General features: G+C 38.9%; 1 protein-coding gene and 1 non-coding gene across 3 annotated transcripts in view; one reads left to right on the top strand and one right to left on the bottom strand.

Annotated features, from left to right (window-relative positions):
- CHL1 (cell adhesion molecule L1 like) overlaps positions 1 to 13134 on the top strand; it is a 225564-nt gene that overhangs the window by 82438 nt on the left and 129992 nt on the right. The window lies entirely within an intron of this gene.
- LOC138424953 (U6 spliceosomal RNA) lies at positions 2860 to 2962 on the bottom strand. The gene has a single exon (XR_011251046.1). It is a non-coding gene; the product is annotated as a U6 spliceosomal RNA (small nuclear RNA).

Below are 13134 nucleotides of genomic sequence, written 5' to 3'. Positions count from 1 at the left end.
TGAAGAGATCTCTAGGCTTTCCCATTCTATTGTTTTCCTCTGTTTCTTTGTACTGATCACTGAGGAAGGCTTTCTTATCTCTTCTTGCTATTCCTTGGAACTCTGCATTCAAATACATGTATCTTTCCTTTTTTACTTGTCTTCTTTTTAAAGCTATTTGTAAGGCCTCTTCAAACAACCATTTTGCTTTTTTCCATTTCTCTTTCTTAGAGATGGTCTTGATCCCTGTCTCCTGTACAATGTCACAAACTTCTGTCCATAGTTCTTCAGGCACTCTGTCTATCAGATCTAATCCCTTGAATCCATTTTTTTTACTTCTACTGTATAATTGTAAGGGATTTGATTTAGGTCGTACCTGAATGGTCTAGTGGTTTTCCCTACTTTCTTCAATTTAAGTCCGAATTTGGCAATCAGGAGTTCATAATCTGAGCCACAGTCAGCTCCTGGTCTTGTTTGCTGACTATATAGAGCTTCTCCATCTTTGGCTGCAAAGAATATAATCAGTCTGATTTTTTGGTGTTGACCATCTGGTGATGTCCATGTGTAGAGTCTTCTCTTGTGTTGTTGGAAGAGGATGTTTGCTATGACCAGTGCATTCTCTTGGCAAAACTCTATTAGCCTTTGCCCTTCTGCATTCTCTACTCCAAAGCTAAATTTGCCTGTTACTCCAGGTGTTTCTTGACTTCCTACTTTTGCAGTCCAGTCCTCTATAATGAAAAGGACATCTTTTTGTGGTGTTAGTTCTAGAAGTTCTTCTAGGTCTTCATAGAAGTCTTCAACTCAGCTTCTTCAGCTTTCCTGGTCAGGGCATCGACTTGGATTACTGTGATATTGAATGGTTTGCCTTGAAAATGAACGGAGATCATTCTGTCGTTTTTGAGATTGCATCCAAGTACTGCATTTCAGACTCTTTTGTCGACTATGATGGCTACTGCATTTCTTCTAAGGGATTGTTGCCCACAGTGATAGATATAATGGTCATCTGAGTTAAATTCACCCATTCCAGGCCATTTTAATTCAGTTTCCTAAAATATCAATGTTCACTCTTGCCATCTCCTGTTTGACCACTTCTAATTTACCTTGATTCACGGATCTAACATTTCAGGTTCCTGTGCAATATTGCTCTTTACAGCCTCAGACTTTGTTTTTATGACCAGTCACATCCACAACTGGGTGGTGTTTCTCACTAGTTATCTAGTTTATATTTAGTAGCAATAGTATGTATATATCAATCCCAATCTCCCAATTTATCCTATCCCCCCTCCACCCTTGGTGTCCATACATTTATTCTCTATTTCTGTGTCTCTATTTCTGTTTTCAACATCTGTACCATTTTCCAAGATTCCACATATGCACTTAAAAATTTTTTTTAATATGCACTATTCAAAACTTTAAATTATTTTAATACGCAATATTTGTTTTTCTCTTTCTGATTAATTTCACTCTGTATGATAGTCTAGGTCCATATAGCTAAGTAATGTTCCATTGTATGTATGTACACATTGTCTTTATCCATTCTTCTGTTGATGTACATTTAGGTTTCTTCAATGTCCTGGCTCTTGTTAAATCATGCTGCATGGAACATTGGGGTTCATGTGTCTTTTTGATCTATGGTTTTCCCTTGGTGTATGCCCAGTGGTGGGATTGCTGGGTCATATGGTAGTTCTATTTTAATTTTTTTAAGTAACCTCCATTCTGCTCTTCAGAATGGAGAACAGTGGCTATATCAATTTACGTTCCCTCCAACAGTGCAAGAGGGTTCCCTTTCCTGCACACCCTCTCTAGCATTTATTGTTTGCAGATTTTTAATGATGACAGTTCTGGCAGGTGTGAGGTGATACCTTTGGCGGGTGTGAGGTGGTACCTTATTGTGTTTTTTATTTGCATTTCTCTAGTAATTAGTGGTGTTGAGCATCTTTTCATGTGTTTGCTAGCCATCTGTATGTCTTCTTTGGAGAAATATCTATTTAAGTCTTCTGCCCATTTTTTAAATTTTAAGAATTTATTTACTTTTTCTCAGGCTGGTTCTTTGTTGTTGCATGAGCTTTTCTCTAGTTGCGGCAAGCAGGGGCTACTCTCTAGTAGTGGTGGGATCTTTGGGATCAATAACTGAACCCATGTCTGCTGCATTGGCAGGCAGATTCTTTACCACTGAGCCACCAATGTATCCCCCTCTTATTTTTTTGGTTTTGAGCTGCATGAGATGTTTGCGTGTTTTGGAGATTGATCTTTTGTCAGTTCAAAATATTTTCTCTGGTCCTGAAAGCTGTCTTTTCATCTAGTTTATGGTTTTCTTTGCATGAAAAAAGTTTTAAATTTAATTAGATCCCTCTTGTTAATCTTTGTTGTTATTTTCATTACTCTAGAAAGTGGGTCAAAGAAAATTCTGCAATTTGTCAGAGAGTTCTACCAATATTTTCCTCTAAGAGTTTTATAGTCTCTGGCGTTACACTCAACTCTTTAATCCATCTGAGTTCCTCTTCTCTGTGCTGTTATTGTCATACAAATTACATCTTTATACAATGTAAGCTCACCATTGTACAGTTTTATAATTATTGTTTTATGCTATTATCTTTTCATCAAGAGTAAAAAGTTTACAAAAATACACTGTCTTATATATTTTCTTTTACTGGTGTTCTTTATTTCCTTGTGTAAATTCAAGTTAACATCTAGTGTCGTTTCATTTCAGTTTGAAGGAGTCACGGTAATATTTCTTGTAGGACACATCACATATGCTAGCAACACATCAGTCTTTGTTTACCTGGGGATGTCTTAATTTCTCGTCAGTTTTGCAGAATTGTTTTGAGTGACTTAGACTTTTTGGTTGACCATTAGCACTTTGACTATGTCATCCCACTGTAAAACATAGAAAACTTCATAAACTTGCATGTTATCTTTATACAGGGGCCATGCTAATCTCTGTGTTGTCTTAGTTTGTATGCTTCCAAACCATACACTATGGATCCCTGCCTACTACAGTGGAAATGCGGGAGACTTGGTGAGGTAGAAGCTACTTCTACTCCCTGTTTTTTTCATAAATCCTGCCTTTGCTTACTTACAGTCTGATCTTTGGGCTATGCTATGTAAAATGTAGGACCTCCAGGGAAATAAAATTTTTATTTTCTCTTCAGGGATCTAAGTATAATCTCCACTATTTGAGCCTCTATTTTCAGAAAGCCTCTGCTCACACTCTTTTCCTAGATTCCAGTTTGATACCTCCTTATATGCAGAACGATTCCATCTACATAGTTAATGGATTTCTCACTTGTCACAGTGATTCTCACTTTTGGGAAAGAGACATGCCTTTCATTTGAAGAAGGCATTATTATATTTATTTCATGAGGCACTTAACTAAAATCTGGTAATTAGTTCTCACAGCAAATCTATCCACAAATATCATTACCATTTAAAGCCAAAATGACCATACAGTCTTGCCCCAAATTCATGAGTAGCTTTCTATTCAGTCCAGTATTTTATTGTTAAAAAGAACAAGTTCTGTGGAGATGCAGTAAGATGAATAAAAAGAATTTAAATGTCCTGAAATTAGCAATTACATGTGGTTTATTTAACTCCTACACAGAGCATTACGACTGCTTTAGTTTGATGTATGTATGCATGTATGTCAATAAAGTATCCATTCACCCATCTGTACCCCTTCATCCATCCGTCTGGCAACTCAACTATCTATTAATCAATCCACTTGTAATTCATCTATAATGTCTTTTTATTCATAAGAAATCAATTTGATTCTAGCATATGGTAGTTATCTAATAAATATGTGTCACCTTGAATCCTTACAAGGAATAGAGAATAGAGTACAACATTGTAATTCTTAGCATTTGGGACTGGATAATTCTTTTCTGTAGGGGACAATCTCCTGCAATGTTGGATGCTTAGCATCAGTATCCCTGGCCTTCCATTAGATGCCAGTACTACCCTGCCAGTTGTGAGAAGTCAAAACACCTTCAGATATTGTGACATGTCCTCACCCCTCTCCACTCAGGTGAGAACCACTGGTATAAAAGACATTATTTCGTTTATCATAATATACATGTCCTTTAAAATCAGTAAAGATGGGGGTCTTCCCTGGTGGCTCAGAGGATAAGGAATCCACCTGCAACGCAGGAGACTCAGGTTCAATCCCTGGGTTAGGAAGATCTGCTAGAGAAGGGAATGGAAACCCATTCCAGTATTCTTGCCTGGAGAATCCCATGGACAGAGGAGGCTGGTGGGCTACAGTCCATGGGGTTGCTAAAAGCCAAACACAACAGAAGCGGCTTAGCATTGAGCAACTAACACACTTAGGGTGAGTTTGGTGCCCTCAAGAGGCCAGGGTGGGAAGGTGGCAAAATGCTTTAAGGATTAAGCCATGGGCTCAGGAAATGTGCATCAAAAAGATGGGATATTTATTGGATGCATGAATGGATTTCTTTGTTTCTCAGACTTACATTCTCTCACACATTGATTCATCCACTCACATATCATACCACAAGCACTTATTGGTTACCTTTTATTTGCCAAGTACTTTGCTAAGTACTGGGGATACATTAGTGAAATATAAGTCTTTGTTCATATAGTGCTTTGCTGCCTTTGGTTAGAATCAGGGGGGAAAATTGTCTAAACAAAAGATATTGCTGCTAAGTGTTCTGTGGATCAAAGCAGAAGGTTATGAGAGAATGACGGGGTTACATTAGTGAACTACGAAGGACTCTGAGGTGGCATTTAATGTGAGAACTGAGTAATGCAGGACAGCAAAGCAAAGATGTGAATGAATTATTCATTCATGTTGACTTATTTCTATCCACACAAGGTTTTATGTTAGGAGTGTAAAGAGATGATCATTTGCTGGCATGTTGACTTTACATATACGTGTGAACAACACTAAAATGTTTGTATGGAAATTTTTATACACTGTTCCAAATGAATTGAAGTCTGGCTCATTTCTAAATGAAACTGTGTAGCCCTACCAGTGAAAAGATAGTCACACTCATAGCAATGCCATGAACACTGGACCATTAAAAAGGAAATGTGAGATATTAAAACATCCTGTGAAAGAGTTGGAAATTATTCAGAGAACATGATAAATATGGTTTCTGCCTTCATGTTAATGTATATAACTGGGGATATGGGAGTGACTAGAGAAAACTGCTAAAAGAAAATCCTGCTCTGATAGATTTATAAGAAAGTAGAAAATAATATTTATCTTTAATGGCTTCTCTCTTACTTTATTCAGTTCAGTTCAGTCACTCAGTCATGTCTGACTCTTTGTGACCCCGTGAATCGCAGCACGCCAGGCCTCCCTGTCCATCACCAACTCCCGGAGTTCACTAAGACTCATGTACATCAAGTTGGTGATGCCATCCAGCCATCTCATCCTCTGTCGTCCCCTTCTGCTCCTGCCCCTGGTCCCTCCCAGTATCAGGGTCTTTTCCTCAACTCTTCACATGAGGTGGCCAAAGTACTGGAGTTTCCGCTTTAGCATCATTCCCTCCAATGAACATCCAGGACTGATCTCCTTTAGGACGGACTGGTTGGATCTCCTTGCAGTCCAAGGGACTTTCAAGAATCTTCTCCAACACCACAGTTCAAAGCATCGATTCTTCGGTGCTCAGCTTTCTTCACAGTCCAACTCTCACATCCATACATGACCACTGGAAAAACCATAGCCTTGACTAGACGGACCATTGTTGGCAAAGCAATGTTTCTGCTCTTCAATATGCTATCTAGGTTGGTCATAACTTTTCTTCCAAGGAGTAAGCGTCTTTTAATTTCATGGTTGCAATCACCATCTGCAGTGATTTTGGAGCCCCCAAAATAAAGTCTGACACTGTTTCCACTGTTTCCCCATCTATTTCCCATGAAGTCATGGGACCAGATGTCATGATCTTAGTTTTCTGAATGTTGAGCTTTAAGCCAACTTTTTTGCTCTCCTCTTTCACTTTCATCAAGAGGCTCTTTAGTTCCTCTTCACTTTCTGCCATAAGGGTGGTGTCATCTGCATATCTGAGGTTATTGATATTTCTCCTGGCAATATTGATTCCAGCTTGTGTTTCTTCCAGTCCAGCGTTTCTCATGATGTACTCTGCATATAAGTTAAATAAGCAGGGTGACAATATACAGCCTTGATGTACTCCTTTTCCTATTTGGAACCAGTCTGTTGTTCCATGTCCAATTCTAACTGTTGCTTCCTGACCTGCATACAGGTTTCTCAAGAGGCAGGTCAGGTGGTCTGGTATTCCCATCTCTTTCAGAATTTTCCACAGTTTATTGTGATCCACACAGTCAAAACTTTGGCATAGTCAATAAAGCAGAAATAGATGTTTTTCTGGAACTCTCTTGCTTTTTTGATGATCCAGCAAATGTTGGCAATCTGATCTCTGGTTCCTCTGCCTTTGCTAAAACTAGCTTGAACATCTGGAAATTCACGGTTCACGTATTGCTGAAGCCTGGCTTGGAGAATTTTGAGCCTGACTTTACTAGTGTGTGAGATGAGTGCAATTGTGTGGTAGTTTGAGCATTCTTTGGCATTGCCTTTCTTTGGGATTGGAATGAAAACTGACCTTTTCCAGTCCTGTGGCCACTGCTGAGTTTTCCATATTTGCTGGCATGTTGAGTGCAGCACTTTCACAGCATCATCTTTCAGGATTTGAAATAGCTCCACTGGAATTCCATCACCTCCACTAGCTTTGTTCATAGAGATGCTTTCTAAGGCCCACTTGATTTCACATTCCAGATGTCTGTCTCTAGGTGAGTGATCACACCATCGTGATTATCTCGGTCATGAAGATCTTCTTTGTACAGTTCTGTGTATTCTTGCCATCTCTTCTCAATATCTTCTGCTTCTGTTAGGTCCATACCATATCTGTCCTTTATTGAGCCCATCTTTGCATGAAATGTTCCCTTGGTATCTTTAATTTCTTGAAGAGATCTCTAGTCTTTCCCTTTCTGTTGTTTTCCTCTATTTCTTTGCATTAATCGCTGAGGAAGGCTTTCTTATCTCTTCTTGTAGCACCTCCCTAATTTTTCTTTAAATTTGTATTGGACTGAGATACCATTTTACAATAGGGATAACTGAGTAAGCGGATTTTATTTGAGGTAATTATATGTACTTGTGATAATAGAAAACTATGGACCTGTATGTGGATCCATTGATAATTCCATTGGTGTAGGCAATGAAATTAAGTATAAAATACTGTAGAATCCGTTGTCATTCTTTGACCAGTCACAATAATGTAGTCTGATTTTTATGGTCCTGTTTCCTGTTTGAAGAAAAATCCTTGATAAATATTTTAGGGTATACTTGCCTTTTAGAAACAGGTTTATCTATTGAAAGTAAAAGGTGGTTTGCAGACATGATTGAAATATTAATTAGAATAATGAGTTTGTTACCACATCTTTACCTCTTATACTAAATGCTAAATCAAGTCAAAACTGCAGCTGCCAGTCAAACATCTTGAGGAAATGTGGAATTCTTTGCAAAAAATACAAACAACAAGATAGCTCTTATTTGAGGAAGATATGGTTACAGCTGAGTGATTGGGCATTTCAGAGAAATCTGAAGTCCCTCCCACTGTTTTCTCTACAAGTATCATTGGCATGTAAAAGTTGTGTCGCCAGAGAAGCCAAAGTCTATTTTTATACTGCAATTAAGTAATTGAGTACAAAATTCAGTATAGTCAGTGAGGACATGCACTGGATGAACAAGGGAAAGCCAGAGAGAAGATAATCACTTCAATTCTTTCCTTAGTTTTGCTTTCTACCCTAGTACTTAAGAATCAGTCTTGACAGGTCCCACTGTGCTTCAGAGTACAACCCGACTCCTCCACAGCTGTGTAATCGCAGACAAATTATTTAGACTCTATGCTAGTTTACTGAACTGCAAAATGAAGTTAATAACACTTACCTTCTTGATTTGTGAGGATTAAATGAAGTATTATACATAATAGCATGCATATAAAATAAGCAAGGCTTAGTAAATAATAGCCTTATTATTAGCAATTTCCTGCAGAAGTGACAACAACAGGAACAACAGAAACCCTGGAATTTATTTTTCCCCTTGCATTTGTGGTCACCGTTAATTATGAACCTGTGTGAGTCTTCATTGACCCTTGAGATAGGGAAGAAAAGAGGTTGCAGTGAGAGGAAGCAGTGTTTCCAGACTTGTGATGTTTTTTATTTAGTTTCCCTCATTATGTTTTGCTCTGGCAAGTTTTTCTCCTCACACTTTTATAATTGAACATAATTATAATAATGAGCAACACATGAAAAAAATTCACAATGAACATAATTCATAAAACTCATTACCCTGCTTTTCACAATTCTGGTCCAAGATAAATATCCCAAGGGAGACCTCCTTGAAGCCCCTAAGATGTCCATGCCCTCCCTTTTCTCAGGTACATCACCCAGTTTGTCTCTTGCATGGCACTTACCGTGACCATTACTTTCATATGTGTTTCTTTTGCCATCATTAAAATATGAATTCTAATAGATGAGTTAGCAAATCTGTCTTGGTTATCATTGTATCTCGGAATGCTAGCTCTGTGCCTGGCACTCATAGACACTCAATATGTTCAGTTCAATCACCCAGTTGTGTCCGACTCTTTGTGACCCCGTGAATCACAGCACACCATGCCTCCCTGTCCATCACCAACTCCCGAGCTTACCCAAACTCATGTCCATCGAGTTGGTGATGCCATCTAACCATCTCATCCTCTGTCGTCCCCTTCTCCTCCTGCCCCGAATCCCTCCCAGCATCAGGGTCTTTTCAAATGAGTCAGCTCTTTGCATCAGGTGGCCAAAGTACTGGAGTTTCAGCTTCAGCATCAGTCCTTCCAGTGAACACTCAGGACTGATCTCCTTTAGGATGGACTGGTTGGATCTCCTTGCAGTTCGAGGGACTCTCAAGATTCTTCTATTAGGGGTTAAAGATCTTTGCTTTTCCTTCAAACCATATTTGCCACTTGGAAGACTTATATCTTGGATTATTTTATTACCTTCTCTTATATAAACTTGAACAGAGATATTAAAAAAGCATATGACTTTGCAATTATTATTGTAATATATTACAATAAAACTCTGCTTTGGGGAAGAAGAGGGAGACCTCTCTTTGTAATCTAGAATCTGTTCTAAAGTTTCTTCTGTAGAGATTTATAAGTGCTACTCTCTAATTTGATATAATTAATCCTTTTGGTAATATTTTCAATGCATGGTACTAATTGGGCTTAATAAGAAATTGTTTAATTTACTTACAGCACCCTTATATTGTGATGTGCCTCCAAATGCCAGATAAATTAAAAAGTTTTGTTCTTGTGGAACAGCATGATATCTTGTATTTTACTGATATCATTTATCTAGATTCATTTTACTTTGATTCAGATTGAATTACCTCTTCTTCAGAGTAAGGACAAATCTAAATTCAGATGACTAAGTCAATAAGCTCTGTACAGTTAGTATATTTTCCACCAGAAACTTCATCACTACTTTAAGATTTAACCGTCGTTTTCCATTAGAGGCTGTTGGTTAATCTAGTATCTTGTCTCCCTAACTTAAATCATATTAAATCCTTGCAAACTTTAGGTGCCAAATGCATACCAAGTGTGTACAAGTTTACACACATACATGATTTATATACAGACATACACAATTTACATATACATGTTATCAGTTTACAATGTAGCCATAAGGTAATTAGCAGTTGGTTACTGTTTACTGCTAATGAGGTCAAGGTTACAGATTTAGTGTTCCTCTATTTTTTGGCCCAGTTCCATTGCCACAGATTTTACCCTGACCCCTGGCTGCTGTTTCACAAATGCTGTTTGTCACCCGAGGGGACCATGTTGGAGATGTGAGCAGTTCCCTGCCAACCCTCCACCTCTACTGGTCAAGGCTCTCACCATTTTCCTGACAAGTGGCATGTGGGCACCAGAGAATGGGGGCGGGACGGGGGTGTCTTCATCTTTGCATTTTCTGTATGTCAGGTTTTGTTCATAGGAATGCCCCTTAAAGTTTTTTTTTTTTTTTAATCAGCAGGACCATGAACACCATCTTTATATGGAGAAGACCGGTTATTAAAAAGAGCTGGGGATAAGCTCAATTGTGAAACAGAGCAGCATTTTAGAACACCTACATTTCCCTGTTCTATTCTTTGGAATACCTTTAATCAATCTCTCTTCCATTGTAACACAGATCAAATGATACTGAAGTACAATCTAGGGGAAATATGTCAACTGAAAGTCTAGAATTCAGGTCTCTCTCTCTCTCTCTCTCTCTCTATCTATGTGCACACACAGACATGCAGACATCATTTGTTTTGCATTCATTTTGTGGTCTGAAACATTTTTTTCATTTAAGGAGTTTTGTACAAAACATGTTTATATGATACTTTGAAGATTAAAAATTCACTGCTGCAAAGTTCATTTCATTTTACCTTAAAGATATGAGAACTTGGTATAGTTAGTACCGTGAACGAAATCATGGAAAATAGGTTACTTGGTCCTTGTATTTTTTTGGTTTAATCTTTCATTATGGATTAGGATTATTCGGAAACTAAAACAAATATGAGAGATGGTATAAAATCTAAAACAATAACATTGACAACTGATTTTAATTATCTACCTAGTCAAGGCTATGGTTTTCCCTGTGGTCATGTATGGATGTGAGAGTTGGACTGTGAAGAAGGCTGAGCGCCGAAGAATTGATGCTTTTGAACTGTGGTGTTGGAGAAGACTCTTGAAGGTCCCTTGGACTGCAAGGAGATCCAACCAGTCCATTGTGAAGGAGATCAACCCTGGGATTTCTTTGGAAGGCATGATGCTAAAGCTGAAGCTCCAGTACTTTGGACACCTCATGAGAAGAGTTGACTCATTGTAAAAGACTCGGATGCTGGGAGAGTTTGGGGGCAGGAGGAGAAGGGGACGACCCAGGATGAGATGGCTGGATGGCATCACTGACTCGATGGATGTGAGTCTGAGTGAACTCCGGGAGTTGGTGATGGACAGTGAGGCCTGGCGTGCTGCGATTCATGTGGTCGCAAAGAGTCGGACACAACTGAGTGACTGAACTGAACTGAACTGAAGGTAGTTACATTCTATAAAGTTGCCACAAATACTGAGTGGATATGAACCATTGTTCCTAAGGGGAACCACAGGGTTAGGTTTCTTAGAGCTTCTGACTACAAATTTTTCATTAACTAATCAATACATAACTTTGCTGTATGTATGTTTCTGTTCAAAGACATTGTTGTTGTTCAGTCACTAAGTCATGCCCAACTCTTTGTGACCCCATAGCCTGCAGCACGCCAGGCTCTCCTGTCCTTGACTGTCCCCCAGAGTCTGCTCAAATTCATGTCCATTGAGTTTGTGATGCTGTATGACCATTTCATCCTCCCCCACCCCCTTCTCCTTTTGCTCTCAATCTTTCCCAGCATCAGCGTCTTTACCAATGAGCTGGCTCTTCGAATCAGGTGGCCAAAGTATTGGAGCTTCAGCATCAGTCCTTCCAATGAATATTCAGGATTGATTTCCTTTGGATTGACTGGTTTGATACCCTTGCTCCTTGGATCTCCTGTCCAAGGGACACTCAAGAGTCTTCTCAAGAACCACAATTCAAAAGCAACAGTTCTTTGATGCTCAGCCTTCTTTATGGTCCAACTCTCACATTTGTACACGACCACTGGAAAAGCCATAGCTTTGACTACAAGCAGTTTTGTCAGCAAAGTGATGCTCTGCTTTTTAATATGCTGTGTAAGTTTGTCATAGCTTTCCTTCCAAGGAGCAAGCATTTTTTAATTTCATGGCTACACTCACTGTCTGCAGTGATTTTGGAGCCCAAGAAAATAAGATCTGTCACCGTTTCTATTATTTCCCCATCTGTTTGCCATGAAGTGATGGGACCAGGTGCTTTTTTTTTTGAATGAGTATTTTAAGCCAAATTTTTCACTCTCCTCTTTCACCATCATCAAGAAGCTCTATAGTTGCTCTTCACTTTCTGCTTTTAGAGTGGTATCATCTGCATATCTGAGGTTGTTGATATTTCTCCCAGCAGTCTTGATTCCAGCTTGTGGTTCATTGAGCTTGGCATTTTGCATGATGTACTCTGCATGTAAATTAAATAAGCAGGGTGACAATATACAGCCTTGATGTACTCCTTTCCCAATTTTGAACCAGTTATTTGTTCAATTTCTGGCTCTAATTGTTGCTTCTTGACTTCTCATACAAGTTTCTCAGGAGGCAGGCAAGGTGGTCTGATATTCACATCTCTTTAAGAATTTTCCACAGTTTGTTTTGATCCACACAAAGACTTTAGCACAGTCAGTGAAGCAGTAGTAGTAGTTTTTCTGAAATTCCCTTGCTATTTCTTAGAATATATAGTTCATTCATTAACATTGATCTCAGGATCAACAGCACTGTAACTTATTCCTAAATGAAACTTACCAAATACATCTGTTTTCCCTGCAAAGCTTATCACAGCCTTTTTGAATTTAGGATTGGTAGACAGTATACTTTCAAATACATGCTCAGTCACTTCAGTTATGTCTGAGTCTTTGTGATCCTCTGGACTATAGCCCTTCAGACTCCTCTGTCCATAGGATTCTCCAGGCAAGGATACTGGAATGGGTTGGCATTTCCTCCTTCAGGGGATCTTCTCCACCCAGGGAGTAAACTGGAGTATCCTATAACCACCTGGATTGCAGGCGGGTTCGTTACCACCAGTCCATTTGGGAAGCCCCACGCTTTTAAATAGTGAACCATTTTATATAGTGAAAGCATAACAATGAGGCAGTTCCCTAGTGGTCCAGTGGTTAGCTCTCTGCTTTCATTGCCAAGGACATGAGTTCAGTCCTTAGTCGGAAAACTAAGATCCAGCAAGCATGCTGCATGGCACAGCCAAAAAAAAAAAAGCCAAAAACAAAAGATATAAAAATGAGAAAAACTAAATAGACCGTGGAAAGGGCACTCCAGTGTGAAAACTGCAACAAGAAGGCAGAGCAACTCATTCAAGGCAGCTAGAAACAAGTGTATCAAGCAACTCAAATCTTCTCATGCTTTGTATATGTTTGTGAATGACTGCAAATTTGGGGGCTATAGATAAATTTTAGTAACTATGTTAATTTGCAGATAGAGTCTGCCAATAATG

The sequence above is a fragment of the Ovis canadensis genome, chromosome 19 (genome assembly GCF_042477335.2).
Source record: "Ovis canadensis isolate MfBH-ARS-UI-01 breed Bighorn chromosome 19, ARS-UI_OviCan_v2, whole genome shotgun sequence".
Lineage (NCBI taxonomy): Eukaryota > Metazoa > Chordata > Mammalia > Artiodactyla > Bovidae > Ovis > Ovis canadensis.
The sequence above is the reverse complement of the archived record's forward strand: the minus strand, read 5'-3'. Positions and strand labels throughout refer to the sequence as shown.